Source organism: Egretta garzetta, unplaced genomic scaffold (genome assembly GCF_000687185.1).
Source record: "Egretta garzetta isolate BGI_Z169 unplaced genomic scaffold, ASM68718v1 scaffold715, whole genome shotgun sequence".
NCBI classification, from domain to species: domain Eukaryota; kingdom Metazoa; phylum Chordata; class Aves; order Pelecaniformes; family Ardeidae; genus Egretta; species Egretta garzetta.
Window position 1 is genome coordinate 658,249 of NW_009259787.1, and position 17,702 is coordinate 675,950.

The following is a 17,702-nucleotide window of genomic DNA, read 5'->3' on the forward strand; positions in this document are numbered from 1 at the left end:
TTACTTTTAAAATATATTTTTAAAATATATTAAAAAGATGACCCTAATAACTTTGTGTTTGCTACTTTAAGCTATGTTTTCTGGGGCTTAGTGCATATATGGGATTTGACTTAGCTAAAAGTATGACATCTAGTAGAAATTGTCTAATGCAATGTCTTTGTGCCTCCCACAAACCACTCCTTTAATTACTTTACATTAAGACCTGGCAAGTTTCTTCTCTATAGTAATTACATGGATCACTGACATGACAGTCCATGACGCTGTCATATCTTGATACAACTGTTTGAGTCTCTTTGTGTCTTCTTAATCTTAAAGAGTGCCTACTGTAGCTCAGTTAACATTTCAGGTTTTGCTTGACTTTCTTACATTTGTTTTATTTAGCTGAGCAGTGTACGGCACAGTAACTGTTTTGAAAATCTTGAGTATTTTAAATACACACCTAAATTCACACAACAGTGACTTTGTTTATCTTAATGTACATTGATTATATCACAGAGTTCTTGTGCACTGAAGAGTTGTAGAGTATGTCAACAGAGAAGTCATATTTAACAACAAAATCAAACCCAAATAACTTCACAAACCCTGCTACAGGAGCAATAAAGCAGTTGTTCCAAACTCAGAAATTTTACCACATTTTATGCTATGAGAACATTAGGTTAATTATTTTCAGAACTGGGTTTTCATGAAGTAACCATCATTATTATATTTATATGAGACTGTAAGTAAGAGTGTAATAGGCGCTTTTTTTCTTTCTTTTGCCCTTCCTCAATTTTATAAGTGGAAAATAAAACTACAAATATTTTAATGAAGTCTATTCCTATATGGCAAAAAAATATTATCTGAGATCACAGTCAACTACATAACTTTATTCCTTCTCTGAACCCTGAAAACAAAGACTTGCAGAGCCCTAGCTAAAGCTTTTAGGAACTCAGAATTTTTAAGTCTGCTTTTGTGATATGAGCCTAACTTTTGTGTAAAAAATGTGAATAACAGCAAAAGGAAATATCTGGAAGACCAGATGGGCATTAAAGTTTTTCCCTAATTTGATGGCTGCTTGGTCAGCTGGACAAGAACGTTTTGCAATTTTTTCCTCTTGTTGAATACAAAGTAAATCCCAAGCTACAAGCCCTAGCACCATAAAGTAATAATACAATGTCTTCACTATATGTTGTTGTCATAGCACATGTTTATCAAGTGACAGTATTTGTCTTTTTGCTAGTATGTGAATAAAACTTGATTCTTCATGCTCTTTATTTAGGGTCTTAAATACATAACGACAAAGCTAATGTACAGAAGACAGTTTAGATAAACTTTGAACAAAAAGAACAAGTCATTTGTGATTTCATTTAACCATGAAATCGGAATAGTTTATTCAAGTCACTGAGCTGGAGTTGGATGCTTTCTTGAAGTGAAGTTCAGGTAAATGAATGGTTTTTATAGTTTTGATATCTAGGGGGAAATTTACAATGCAAAAAAGAGTAGTACAGTTATTCACTGTACCTGATGTACAGTCAGATAGACTTATTTTCTGAGTATGAAACTACCCGTTTGCAGAACCAAATTTGATATGGTGGCTTAAAGGAAACCTGCTTGGGGTTCTGCTTCGCTGGGCTTCATAGGCCCTGCTCATTTTACCAGAATATCCCACAGAAAACAGTGTTAAAATTGATGTGAATAATTTTATATCTTTTTGAGAAGAGCAAGATAGGATAGGCAAAAATATATGTACAGTGATATTTCTGCCTCTTTCTTTAAAAGTCCTTCATCAGGGATTGATGAAGTCCTTTTTATACTCAGCAAGATACAAATGCAGAGCACTACAAAAGTTCTGCCACTGAGTGTTTGTAGTCTAGACAGATAATGGATTACAGAGAAGAAGAATGAGTGAGGAAATAATGGCAGGTAAATGACATCCACTATTCTGCCCTCATCCACAAATCTGATCATTTTATCACAGAAGACAGTCAGGTTGATCAGGTCTATTTTACCCTTAGTAAATCTGTGTTGTCTGTCCCCAGTCTCCTTCTTCTCCCTCACCTTCCCCAAAATGTGGTCAATGAGAACTTATTCCATGACTTTCCCAGAGATGGAAGTGAGAGCAACAGGCCTATAGTTCTCCAGGTTTTGATTTTGCCATGTTTTGAAGATGGGTGCAAAATTTGCCTTTCTCCAGTTGTCCGAGACCTTCTTCAGTCTCCATGACATTTCAAAGCTGATGGAGAATGACCTTGAAGGGACATCAGCCTGATCTCTCAGCACTTAAGGGGCTGTCCATCAGGTCCCAGAGAGTTGTGCTGGTTGATGTCTTGGAAGCAATTCTTGACTCAGCCCTCATTCCTGTCTGGCAGCTTCTCTCCTCCTTGAGCCCTGTCATTAAACCACAAGGTCTGTCACACCTTGTTGGTGAGGACTGAAGCAAAGAAGGCAGTGAATACCTCAGTGTTGTCTGTCCACTGTCACTAAATCGCCTCCCTCATTCAGCAGCATTCACACTTGTTTAGCTTTTTACTACTAACATAGCAGTAGGAGCTTTCGTTGCCCTTGATGGCCCTCCAACTTCAGCTGAGTTTGACTTTTCTGAAACCATCTGTGCATACAAGGGAAAAGTTTTAAAATTATTCTGTTATCACTCGTCCAGTTCCACCCTTTATGCTGCCTTTTTGCACTGGAGGTATGCTGTGAGATTCCCACTTAGCCAAGACAACCTTGATTGTCTGAGTATCAGGATGAATAGCTCTGGTAGTTTGTCCCTAAAGACTTTGTAGCTTTCCTGAGCTCCTTTCCTATTCATACCTGCCTCCCATGGAATATCATCTACCCGTTCCTGAATAAGCCAAAATCTGTTCTTCTGAAGTCCAGGATCTGTGCTCTGCTGTTCTCCCTCCTTACTTCTCCCAGGATCTTGAAGATCATTATTTCATGGTCACTGTTGCTGGGGCTGCCATTGATGCCCATCCAACGCCTCCTTGTTAGTGAACAGCAGATCCAGCTGTGAGTGCCCTGCTTGGCCTATCCAGAACCTGTACTGGCAAGTTACTCCTGATATTATCCAGAGCTATTGACTGCACAAGCAGTCCTGCCAAACTGTCCTTCCAGGAGGTGTCACGGGCCTGTGATACTTAAACGTCCTCAAATAGTTTAAAGAAAGCTTCATCCAGTTCCTCACCCAGACTGCCTGGCCTGTAACTCACTCCCACTTTGTTGTCAGCTTTACTGACCTCTCCTCTGACTCTGACCTGCCAGCTCTTCCCAACCCAGTGTCTGTCCCACACATCTGACTGCTCCTTCGCCCAGAGAGCATCGCCCAGAGAGCATCCCCCTCCTCCCTTCCCTGTGTGTGCATTCTGAAAGGCTTGTGTCTGCCTGCCACAGCACTCCAGTCGCATGAGCTGTTCTACCTCCTCCAAGCGATCCCAGCGGTGTCCCAGCTGTGTGACGGAACTCGTTCCTTTTCAAGATAAAAGATGTTTTTCATATTTCTTGAAATAAATGGGTCAAAACAATAAACCTTCATTATCATATTTTTCATATTCATACGAGATGACAAAAGTTTCAAAATCAAGAAATGTATGAATGTTGTAGGTACAAAATGTACATAAAATTATAAGAAAGGTAATTCATGACACTTGTCCCTTGATTTTTGATTAGTCATAGTTTGGTTAAGAGACAAAGACACTGAAAGCTGCAGCTGCTGCAAATTGTGTACGCAGTAGTGTGAAATGGTCTATCAGTTGTGAAGCTTGTCGTTTGGATGAATACCAGTCTTGGCTTTTGCAGTCACTGAACTTGTGTTCAAAGCATGTGTGAATGGCTCTTGGTTTTGTAGCAACTCACAATACTTTTTAAGAACGTAAATGACTTCCAAGGTACAAAGCTATTTATCTAAGAAATGTTTAAATGTTTCTGGTGGGCATTCCCTAATATACTAAGCAGTCCAGTTCATGTTAGTCACATGGTCTTAACTGGAGTCTCAGAAAGCACTGCCATTTTATTTTTCATTTAGCAATTGTTCCATGAATGTGAATATTTAATTTCCAGTTCTTGGAAGAATGAAGTTTAGAAGTTAATGCTGTGTGTAGTAGGGAAGAAACTGAAATTAAAATGCTGGTTCCACAGATATAACATTATCTCAGAATAAAAGTGTGTTGTTCAGTGTGATTTTTTCTTCTCTGTTGATGGAATTATGAACAACAGAAGAAGAGTCCAAGGATAAGTTTGTAACACTGGTAGTTATAAAATATATTTGTTCTTATAAAGTTATGAGTATTAGCCCAGCAATAATTTTTTGAAAATGGCTTCATCCACGTAAAAATCTTCCTGTACCTGAAAAATAGAACACACAGCTTAATAGTATGAATTTAATGAATTAATGCCTCCTATAGTGGAAGTAAAAAATTGAAAGACCCACTGTTTCAGCTATAAAATATTTAGTAAACTTAAATTACTATAAATATTGAAAATGCATAAAAGATTTAGGAAGTAAGAAAATACAGCGCCAGCTGGACAAAGGCCAATAGATACATGATTTTCAGTAACAGATAATCAGATTACTCAAATGTGACTGTAGATGTCTTATTCCTCAAAGGTAGGTAACTGGAACAATTCAAAATGACTATCAATTAAATAAAGATAGGTCTGTCCTGGCTCTGTATAGAAATCACTGATCTCATCCAGACCTTATTGTATTAACTTGTGACCTTAACAGGAGACAGAGGTGCAAGTGGAAAAAAAAGTTATTAACAGCATTTCTACGAGCAATAGATCTTTTCATAGATTTCTAGACAAGTGGGGACAATTAGCTTGACTCGGATAGACCCTTTACTAGGAATAAAATGGCTGGGTTGAAGGCTAATTGTGTTTTGCATCTGCCACCTAATAAAATTTTGTATCCCTCAGGGCTTTCATATGACCAAGATTCATCACTTCTCATCATCTTCAATTTTGAATCCCTGGAAGCCCATGTAAGAGCTGACAGTGTGACCTAGGTTCATCTGATAAATCCCTTGAGGAATGAGGAGGGCGTTTTGTTTTAGTCAATCAATTTAAAAATGGCTTATATTTTAAAGAGCACGGGGGGAGTTTTTAGGCTTAACTGGCTTTATTACAGAAGCCACCTTGAGCATTCTGAGAAATACTCCGACTCCTATAATCAGGGGAACAAAATCAGGTCAATGGGAAATTGAATAATATAATAGAATATTTAGTGAAGTCTTATGGGATAGAAGCTCAATAATGATAATTTCAGTTCTTTTGCATAAGCTTTCAGTACTTTGCTACCTGCAAAAAAAGAATACATTTAGCTTTAACTAATATTATGATACTTTCCAGAACAGACTTTGAAATGCTGCATGAGCAAATCATATTATTTTTAAGAATAAACTCCAGTGAAGAAGACAAATGGTAATACCCTTGCTCTCTCATGCCTCATTGTGCATTTTCAACACCCAGAACATGTCCCTTGAACTTAGACAGCAATGAGCTGAGGAAGGAATTAGCATAGTTTTCACTACCTTTCTTCTGAAATAGAAATAAAAATTCTCAGTAACAGGAGAAGAAGTAATAGCTTGCTTTCAGTGAACGGGAGATGCTCGTTCTGTAAAAAACGTCGAAAAATTCTGTTTCAGAAAACACCAATGTAAAACTTCCTAGAAGGAAAAAGATGGCATAGAGTGAAGACATCAGTCAAAATTATTTCCTGTGTAAAACTGAACATGAAGTGAACAATTTTAGCCTAAGTATATGCTAGGGCTTTCATTTAAAGTCTTTTGAATGGCCAATATCTTTTGTCAGTCACCCATTTAGCCTGATGGCCAGCAAAAAGTAGAAGTCATTCTGATTCAGAAATGCTGCTACAGTGAGGAAATAACTTCTGCTTCTGTAAAGCATAAGAAAGCTTTTTTGTTCCTGCATACTTGGCCTTTGCACAGTCTGTAAATGGCACCTCAAATAAGCTAGTAGAATAGCAAAGTGTTTTTTGAAGGTCAGAACTAGAAATTCTGTATGTTTAGGTCTTTCTGAGGCTTTGTTTATTTTTTAAAATTACAAAGATGTCTTAAAACACTGAGTTATAAATTCTGTTCTGATTTTTCTCTCATTTGCATGGCTACCACTTTGGAAAAATACTGTAATGACTCTCAGGGATCAGTACAGGGCACAGCATTGACTTCCATTTCCAGCCAATTAGAGCTCAACGAGTAACTGAAATTTGTGCTCAGTTGCTAAACTGAAAAGAAAGGGGCACAGACTAGGGAAGGAAAATTAACAAAAAAACCCAACATAAGTCAATTGAAGTTTCTGTATCAAAGAAATAAAAGCTGAAATAGACCCTACCCTCTAAAAATTTCATAAAATGCATAATCTTCCCTTTGACTAAAACGTTTTATATCAGGAGCATCTACTTCAGGCTATGGGAATACAGGACTAGATTTTCAAAACTGGAAGATGAGGAGATAAAAATCATTTTGAAACATCTTGTTGCTCAGTAGCTGACTCACTTAAGGCTGTGTTTTCAAGCTTTTTATGACAGTTTATGTCTTGGTATAAAATGCTAATATAGAACCATAGAATCACAAAATGATTTGGGTCAGAAGGAAGTTTTAAAAGTCATCTAGTCCAACCTCCCTGGTTGGACACAGGGACATCTTTCATCAGATCAGGTTGGTCAAAGCCCTGTCCAGCCTGACCGTGAATACTTCCAGGGATGGGGTATCCACAGCTTCTCTGGGAAACTACTTCCAGTGTCTCACCACCTGCATCATAAAAAATTTCTTCCTTAATTCCAATCTAAACCTACCCTATTTCAGTTTAAAACTGTTGCCCCTTCTCCTGTCACTACAGGACTTGGTAAAAAGTTTCTCTCCAACTTTCTTTTAAGCCCCCTTTACATATGGAAAGGCTGCAATAAGGTATCCCCAGAGCCTTCTCTTTTCCAGGCTGAACAACCTCAACTCTTTCATTCTTTCCTCATAGGAGAGGTGTTCTATCCCTCTGATCATTTTTGTGGCCCTTCTCTGGACCTGTTCTAACAGGTCCAAGCCTTTCTTGTGCTGGGGACCCCAGAGCTGGATGCAGTACTCCCGGTGGGGTCTCATGAAAGTGGAGTAGAGGGGGAGAATCACCTCCCTCAACATGCTGACCAGAGTTCTTTTGATGAAGCCCAGAATATGCTTGCTGATTCATGTCCAGATTTTTATTCAGCAGTATCTACAAGTTCTTTTCTGCAGTCCTCCTCCAAATCAATTAATCCCCCAGTCTGTATAGATACTGAAGGATTGCCCTGACCAATGTGCAGGACATTCCACTTGGCCTTGTTGAACTTCACGAGGTTTGCATGTGCCCACTCCTCAAGCCTGTCAAAGTCCTTCTGGATGGCACCTCTTCCCTCTAGCATATAAACTGCACCACTCAGCCTGCAAAATTGCTGAAGGTGCAGTCAATTCCACTGTCTATGTCACTGATGAAGATATTAAATAGTATTGGTCCCAGTATAGAATCATAGAATGTTTTGGGTTGGAAGGGACCCCTACAGGTCACCTAGTCCAACCCCCCTACAGTGAGCAGGGACATCACTAACTAGATCAGGTTGCTCAGAGCCCCATCCAACCTGGCCTTGAATGTTTCCAGGGATGGGGCCTGCACTGCCTCTCTGGGCAACCTGTTCCAGTGTTTCACCACCCTCATTGTAAAGAATTTCTTCCTTACATCCAGTCTAAACCTACCCTGCTTCAGTTTAAAACCACTACCCCTTGTGCTGTCACAGCTGGCCCTACTAAAAAGATTTCTCCCATCTTTCTTACAGGCTCCCTTTAAGTGCTGAAAGGCTGCGATCAGGTCTCCCCGCAGCCTTCTTTTCTCCAGGCTGAACAAGTCCAACTCTCTCAGCCTGTCCTCATGACAGAGGTGCTCCAGCCCTCAGATCATTTTAGTAGCCCTCCTCTGGACTGGCTCCAACAGGTCCATGTCCTTCTTGTGCTGAGGGCTCTAGAGCTGGATGCAGTACTCCAGATGAGGTCTCACCAGAGCAGAGTAGAGGGGCAGAATCACCTCCCTCAATCTGCTGGCCACACTTCACTTGATGCAGCCCAGGGTATGGTTGGCCTTCTGGGCCCTTCTAAGACACCAGTAGTTACTGGTTTCCACCAGGACATTAAGCCATTGACTGTAACTCTTAGATGTGGCCGTCCAACCAATTCCTTATCTCACAGTCTATCCATCAAACCTGTATCTCTCCAATTTACAGGTAACGATGTCGAGGGGGACTGTATCAAAGGTGTTACAGAATTCCAGGCAGGTGATATCAGCTGTTCTTTCCTTGTCCACTGATGCAGCCACTCCATTGTAGAAGGTGAAGAGATTAGTTAGGCACAATTTGCCTTTGGTGAAGCCATGCTGGCTGCCTCTAATCACCTCCCTGTCTTCCATATGCTTTGACATAACTTCCAGAAGGATCTGTTCTGGGCACAGAGGATCTTGATGTCTCCTCAACCATGCATGCAAGAATGGAGGGTTCATTGCATAAATACTTCTGTGCATGTCTGTGAGTGTATAGATGATAAGGGCTAAGAAAGCAGAGCCAAAAGAGAGATAATAGTAGGGCGGGATGTGAACTTAGGAGCAGGTCTGGGTGGTGTACAGGTAAACATGGCTGAGGGGTGAAAAGCAGAAGTTTGTACTGACACTGTGTGTGTATTTACAGAGGTTGAATGAGGTGTATGTATTTCATGTATGTTTCTTCATGGTACATGCATGTGGAGAGGTCCAAGAGATGAGGACAGCATATGTGAGCATGTTGGGCTTATAGAGGAATATTCGACTGGAAAGATTATTCAATAGACATATCCGTCCCTCTTGTACCTGCTTTATGACTTGATCTGTTGCCCTGCCCACAGCAAATAAAATAACCCTTCCTGCAGGGGCTGTTCCAGTCCTACTGCTGACACCAGTGCTGCAGCTGGGCTGTGGAATACCTCGGCTCTGTCTCAGACAAGACTACCTGCAAAGGGTGATAAATGGGCTATACAGTCCCATCACCTGCTTCCACATCCACCAATCTGTGGATACACAGCTTTCCTGAGGCTATCCTTTTTTAAAAAAAAAATCATTACATTCTAGTAGTACATAGTGTTAATTAGAGACATAATTTTGAATAAAGATTTCTTCTTGTTGCAAAGAAATACTCTGAAATTTGTCCTCAGGAAAAAATAAAATAAATTTTGAAATACTTAAATTTCATGCTGAGTGAACATTCTCTCCAAGAAAACTCCAACAGCGAAATTTTGAGAGAAGGAATTCTGAAAAATCCTAATGAATGTATTAGAAAGGCATTGGGAAAAAAGCTAAATGTGCATCTCAACAGCACAGAATCACAGAATGGTTGAGGTTGAAAGGGACCTCCAAGGGCATCTGGTCCAACCACCTTGCTCAAACAGGGCCATCTACAGCCAGTTGCCCATGGACCATGTCCAGGCCCATTAATCTACCTGTATGCTCTGCATACAGAAAAAGTTATCTCAGAAACCCAAGCATTAACAACTTAATTGCAGAGTTAGTAAATTATATTGATTTCTCCAATATATAAAATTATAAATTCACATTTGCATACAAACAAATAAATAATATTTACCTTAAGAAACACACAGACTGGTTAAGTTGAGTAATTAACAACTTCAGGTATTTCTATAAATAGCAGAGTATATCATACATTTGGTATTTTATATTTTGTAAATATTTTCACATATTAAATTATCAGATTAAATTAATTCAGCTTTCCACTCATTCATCATGATTTTTCTGGAGGATGTTTGTCATAGTAGACTTTTATATGTAGTTATCTTTTTCAGACTTCAATCTATAATTTCAACTCTCTGTTCCACATGCAGTCTCCTTAACTAAATTTGTTGTACAGTTATCAAAAGAGAACTCAGGTTAAACTTATTTTGTATGCATGATACTATAAATTAAATACTTGTTTATTTGCTTAGTATATCAGTATTACATAAATAACTAGGTTATGTCATATTTTTAATTTGATGTTCAGTTATAGACAAACTGAGTCACCTGGTAGTTAGAGTTTTGTACTTTGCTTCGTCTTTGAAATAAACATTGTTTCCACCAAATTTCTTACCCTTAGCCAAAACTGGACCTGAGTTCTTATGAGCATATACATCTCACAACACAGAAAAAATGCAATTATGCTGTAAATTATGCTTTAAAGCATGCTTCCTCTCAAGACTTGCAGTTAAACTTAATTTGAAGTTCCCTTGACTTCAGCCCTACTATGCAAAATCTTAGTAATTTGATTTTTTTCACTGCTTACTAATTATCTCAAAAAGTATTTGCAACTTTTGAAAACCTTATTAATGATCAAAATTATTTTCCCTACTATTTTTTTGTATTTGATAAGGAACAGTTATTGTTCAACCATTAATGAGACATGATTTTCGTATCTCTGTTCACTAAAAAGTTAAAGAAAGCCATTGCCAAGGAAGAGCATGGGAAGCTGAGCCACATGCACTGATTACCTCTGTCAAATTACAGATGTTGAAAAAGTTCCTCAAAATGGCCATAACAAATTCTGTTTAAAGTATATGATTTCCAGTTGTGCCATAAAACATGTTAGCTGAGGCTTCCTTGGAAAAAGACAGGCTTACAGACATACTGTATTTATCTCATGGCCTGCTAATTAGGGTACGCCCACACTTCACGGTGCAAAAAAGGAGCTGAGCTGCATTGCTGTATCACTCTACCCAGGCTCATTATCTTTGACAGCAGGGCCAATTAACGCAGGTGCAGTACCACACAGCAATGGATGTTCTCCTTTGGGAGTTATCATTTCTGTTATTATTTGCGTGGTACCACTTGCTCTGAAGAGATACGTCAGGTCTCTCAGAGCTAACTGGAATCTTTACGGTGCTGTGCTTCGTAATGCAGACATTCACCTTAAATGTGCTGGTGCCATTCTCTTATCTCTCCTTGACTCCAAACAAATATTATAAAAAACCAGTATTATCCTACTAATTGCTAGGGCCCCATACTCAACTAGTGTAAATTATGCCACTGTCTTGCAAATTAAAAAAAGACGCTTTAATTTTGTGTTGTATAAAACATCCTTTGTTTTCTTTGTTTTTGTACTAAACCAAAATTAATAATTTTATACCCTTTTTGCAAATTATCCATTTTCCCCTGTGTTTTTCAAGTGTTCTTTCTCTTTTTATTTATTTTCATATCGTACTTTAGTTAGTTAGTTATTACCATACATTACTTCTTATATTTTTTTTACCATATTAACTGTTTTTTTACTCTCTGTGATTCCAAGAAACTGTAGAAGAATGTGAGGATACATGCAACTTTAATGCACATATGTTCTAATAACATTGCTTGCGTATGGAAATAATAATGGCAATAAATAACTTCTGATGTATCTTCTAATAAATAACGGTGTGAATCAAGAGCAAGTAGGTATTTAAAAATCATCATTGTCTTAGGCTAGTACATAGCCTGAATGAGCACGTTTGGGAACTTTGAAATCAGCTGATGTGAGACATCAGAAATTATACTCTTCATTTCATTAACCTAGCATACCTTAGGTATTATTTCTCCTCTTAAATCCTGAATATACAATGTTAATTGTTTCAGAAATTATAACATTATTCCAGTACCTAATTGCACTCAGATTCAGTAATTTGAAAGTGTAAACATCCTAACATTTGCATGTGAAGTTAATTGTGAATACAGAACTGCAGTTGTAAAGAGAGATTTTATAAACCTGGCTCTCTATATAAGAAATTATTTTAACTGTGGAGTTTGTTACTGCTCTCTTCTGAAATCAAAACTGTGTCACTGGTAAAAACCTAAAGACTTCTTAAAGATTAAAACCACAGGCTTAATCGACAAACTGACAAAAGATCTCAATCTCATTTTATTAAAAACATGAGATACACATTTTATCTAATATCTTATTTCACTGGCTAGGGTGACACTATCCTTTTCCATGAAAAGGAAAACATAAACTTGTAATTTCTGTTTGCATCATAGGTTCACTTGTCAGTTACTAAAAATTTTTCCCGCTTTCTCATAGGGTTATACTAAAAAGCAGTTTGAATGAGAGCTGGCCATCAGTTTTGTTTCTGTGATTCCTATATTTCAAAAGTCAACTTATTTTCTCTGACAAACATGCCTGGCTAAGTAAGTAAAGTCAGTAATTGCCACTTTCCCCTGTATGCTAGCCAAATATTTATATCTATTTTTGGTAGCATATTTTTTTCTAGCAGCAGAGGTTTAGTGTATCTATTTAACACATATAAAGTTATGCTGAACCTCCAATTCAACACCAACAATTTAAGTATATTTGTAAAGAAGCAAAGGCAAATCATTTTTCTGACTGATTGTAAATTAGAAATAATACTGTCATTTCAAAACTTGTTTTTGAAGTCAGCTGACTCAGTAAGACTTACAAAAAATGAAAATAGAGTCAAATGAAGTTGTAGATTTACATAACATAGGTTCAAAATAAATAACTAGAAAAAAATTGCCCTACATTGTTGTAAAACATAAATAATCTGGTGATGATATAAATGATACGATGATGCTAGTCAAATATAATTTTTTGCAGCCTGACTTTATTCCTTTAAAATGCCTGTCAAAGCTTCATGTAAACATAAGTGAAGCAATAAGGAAAGACCCTGCTGTTACAAAACTGAATAAATTTTTGTTCAGTAAAATAAAAACTACAACTGTTGGTATTTAATGTGTTAGTGGAGCATTTTATAACACAATACATTTATTATTAGAGAACTTGATTTTATCTATAAGGCTTGAACCATAAAAAGTTGTGCATCAGTTGTTATCATTTACTGTTTCTTGAGGTACATTACTTTTCAAAAGGTTTCATTAGTCCTTTACTAAAGGTGCAAATACTCATGAACCTGCCTGTCAAAATCTGTTTTGAACAGGAAAATGTGTTCCTGTTTCATCTAAGAAAAAGTTTTAATCTCCTTAACATATATGTGTGTATACATATGCATATATATATGAATACACATATATGTAAAAGTCCTAAAAACATCTCCAGGGAGAAACTTATTTACATGCAAAAATGGTATTTGTATTTTAAATCATTCTTTGATCCAAGGCGCTTTCAGCCATAAAACTTATTCTAGATTACTGACATTCCATATTATTTTGTTTATGTAATCTATGGTAACACCCACAGAGTAGAATCGTAAGTCATCATATAAAGAAATAACAAAATGCCGTCTATAGTGAATTTTTAGGGATTTGTACGTGATAGGATCCATGATGTGAGGTGTGTCACATGATTGGTAGAGCAAGGATATATAAAATTTTATGTATAAACATCACTCATCATGGTTTCTAAAACCCAGTTTTATTACAGGATTGGTATAGACTTTGCTACAAATAGCTGACGAGAAATTCTTTTCCCATCAAAATCTGTAGCAGGACTACCTAGCACCTGATGGTGTTTCATCCCCAGATGTTCTGGAACACCAGGAACAGGCCAGCCCTCATGTGGCACAGAGGTAAGGTGGCAAAAAGGGCCATTGGAAATCAGATGGAAGTAATTTTTTTTCTTTTTCATCCCTCCACCTCTCTAGTCCATCTTGTGTTCCAGAGCTTTCTTTTGCTTATGAGTGGACTTAAAAAACACAGGAGAAATCTTAGTCAAAAATAAGAAGGCTAACTACCTAACAGGTTAACTACCTGTTTCCCATCTGTTTTGATAGAAAATGTGTGACAGATGGGTCACTGGCACTATATTGCATGGCAGGGATGTGCAAGATGACCATAAGAATCTTGGCACAAATGGTACTGCCCTCAGATCACCACACACAAGCTTCTGAGCAACTGGACTCAAACACATGCATGAAGCCACTTTAATCTTTGGAGGCAAACATTTCAGGAGAAATTACAAAACGGAAGCTGAAATTCAAATGTTTTTTAGGATCACATCTATGGATCTACATATAATAGAACATAATAAAATTATCATTAAAACCTCTCCCTAAGACACCGCTGAAATGACAACACTGCAGTTTCTCTGCATGCTTATATTTATAAATTAATCAATTAGGATTCATAGCAAGGCTTTTCAGTCATCTTGCTAGCAGGTATTACAATATTTATAAAGTTAGTGAAGCAAATCATAATCAGTTTATATTAAAAGAAATTGTATTTGGTGCGGGAAACAGAGTTAACACTCTGTCTCATTCAGAAGGCACGTAAATAAGTAGCTCTCTAAAGAGGAACTGGGTAGTTAAGATGGAGTCCCTAAAGAAAAGAAAACACATTATTTGTTATGCTTGTTTTGCAGATAGTCAAAATGTAGGCTAGAGCTAAATATATTCATACAGAGGGATACATGTATATAAACAAGGATGATTTTGAAGAATTTATCCAGTCCCTGCACCTTTTTTTTTTTTCTTTAATCTGGGAAACTAGGAAGATGAATCTCAAAACTCTAGAGAATTTACAGAAACATGCTTGCTTTTTCTGTGTTGCCAGGGTTCCGCTTTTGTCCAGCTCACCAACTGGTCTGAAAAAGATCTAGCAGCTTGGAAACATGTATTTCCAGCAGATATCTAAGAAACACTAGTATGGGTGAAGTGTCATTAAAGCTCTGAGCTTTCCAATGGAAATCTGCATGGTTTTTTAACAGAGGTTTTGCAAAACCAATCAGCCTCAGGGGAAAGGCTTGACTTAGGTGAATTGATGTCCCTTGCTGGGGAAAAAAAAAGTAAGTTATACCTGATATCTAATAATAAAATTTTTGCTGATCCCACGTAGGGATGGAAGACCAATTCACTAACAACAGCCTTAATTTTAAGGTTATGATGTTCGGTCCCCACCAGCAGTTTCAGAAAATCACTGCATTTGTCTTAGTTCTTAAAAGAATGCTTACTTACCTCATAGACTTGTGGAATACAAACATACAAAGGTGTAAGGTGTTCAGATACCCATGTGACTGACTACATATGTTTAGTTGTCAATATACAGAAAATGCTTTAGTTGGACTAATATAACAGATTGGAAGCTTGAATGCATGGAAACCAGCCATCTTTTTGAAGATGTGAAGAGAATAGCATTTCTTCCCATGCTGTCAAAATAGGGTGGACAATACTTTGTAAAAAGTGAAGTTCGCTCAAGAACCTCAGTTATTATGAGGCTTTCAATGAACGTGGCCAAATTCTGTTTATGCATTAAGAGATTAGGATGTTGTGCATCACTAGAAAGCTCTTTGGATCTTCAATAATTTGTGTAGCATATATGATATACCAGAGCACAGTATATATTCTATTTGGCATGTTCAATTCTGCCCCACAGTGTGACTCAGTGGTGCAGAAGGTGTGATCCACAGCCATTCTATTTCAAGTTTACAGTCTCAGGAGGTGGGGGTCATTTATAATTTGCAAGACAGACATTCTTGCATTTCCATCAGCCTCATTTGCTATCCAAGTAACTTAGTGCATACTCATGATCTTAGTGCTTAGTGCTTAGCTCAGGGCTTAGTGCGTACTCATAATCTCTCTCCTTTCCTTCCTCTACCTCTGCTCTTTTCCTCTTCATTGTTCCCTGGCTGATTTAGTCTACTAGGTTGAGATTCTGTCAGTGGATCAGCAAATTCAGTCTTCATTTACCTATTACTATTTTGTAGTGTAGATTATGCTTGTAAATAATCAGTGTGACCATTTTATTTTCATAGTTTCATCTTAATGCCTACAAATATCTGAAGTTGTACTGTGTTATGGTTTGTAATGAGTTTTCACCACATAAATTCTTACTTATATTTGGCTTAAATACTTGTGGGTTTTTAGCGGTTTTCTTTTCCAGTGTTCAGAAGAGCGTAGAATGGTAGTCAGGAGGTATACCTTCAGCGTGTTATCTGTCAGAAATACAAAGATCCATTTGATAACTGTAGAACTACAGAAAAAAGTATAATAATTTTACAGAATGGTTAAGAGACAGATCTTCTTCAGCTGCCTAAAATCACTTTTGCTAAACTGCTTTATGCTAGAAGTGATCCTTAATTTCTCTTCTCCTAGTCAGAAAAAATCTCCATAAATGCAGCTTTGCTTTCAGAGAAAAGCAAAATTTTCCCTAATGAAAGTAAAAAACCTGTGCCTGTTAAATTAACAAGTTAACAAATCATCCTCAAATGCATGAACTTAATCATTTCACATCCATACAACTAGTCAGAAACTCTGTTTCATATTTATGAAACTGGCAACCTTAACCATTTATGAAAAAACTCCTTTTACTTTTAGGTGTCTATTGAAAAAGTACTTTTTTACTCCCTCTGCCCCTCCATCCACCTTCCCTTTAAGCCACTTCTCAGTAATTCAAGTGGAAAATTTCTGATCTGAACTTATGAGGAAAGTGTATTACTTTCATGGTTAGAACACAAAAAAAGCTTGAATCTTTCTTTGAGCAGAGGCCAGGCAAGAAAAAATTCACTCCAAGAAAGTCAGAAGAAAATGAACCCCCCCCCAACATAACCTAAGACAGAAGGTGCAAATCACTACAGTTTAGTTCTTACAGTAAACAGCGTATGTAAGTGATAAAAACCTTGGCCTTACAGAAGCCAGCAGCAGAACTTTCATTAACTTTGGTGCGATAAAAATTTTATTGAACTTTCCATTTGTAAATCCTCTGTACAAATAATAACAATCTTTCCTATATTTCTGAAAGCAAAGCAAGTAGGTTTCCCTCCAGTTTTGAACATGGAGAAACACAGAAGGATTAAGAGCATATCTACCTGCTGCAATACAGATAGTGACAAATTAGCTGCTGGGTAGTACCATGCCGAGGAATGAACTTGACACCTGGGAACAGCAACCACATCCCTGTGCTGATACAGCCCCACTGCCTCTCAGGTTGAAGGGCTTGGCAATTGTGATGCAACAATGTGGGTTATGGCTGTATGTTACTGATGAATTAGTTGCAGGATCCCTGCTGTGTTCTGCTCACCCAGTGATGTGTTGATCGCTGACCACAGAAACACTCTGCAGAAAAACTGCGACTGCATCCTAGAGCAGTCAGGACAGCCGCTATTTCCCACTGCCCCACTACACTGAACCATTTCTGCAAAACTGTAACCTAGTCATGACCTAACATTTTTTGAGGTTTTACCTTTGTTTTTCAATATGGATGAAGCTCTGTTGTGAATAAAACAGTAAAAGCTAATGGGAATGGAAGCATGGAAGTGAAAATTACTTCGAGGTACAGTCATACTCAGTTGTTTAACTGAATGCACTGGAATAGGGTAATTGCTGTCCCTGAATATTAAAACAATTCATACATTAAAGCACAACTCCAGTAGCAAATGTTTTCTAAGAACTTGTGGCCTTTTAACTGTGCACTTTTTAGGGGTCAAAAAAAATCATATTGATTTTGTTTTAAACCTGCTTCCTGACAACTGAATAAGCATTCACCACTCTTTATGTTAGGGTGTGGTGGGCTGACCTTGACTGGCTGCCAGGTGCTCAGCAAACCACTCTGTCACCCCCCTCTTCAAAAGGACAGGGGGAGAAAATACAATAAAAACTTTGTGGGTCAAGACAAGGACAGGGAGTTCCCTTACCAATTACTGTCACAGGCAAAACAGACTTGATCAGAGAAATTAATTTTATTTATTGCCAATTAATTGTAACAGAGGAGGATGGTGAGAAATAAGAACAAAACTAAAA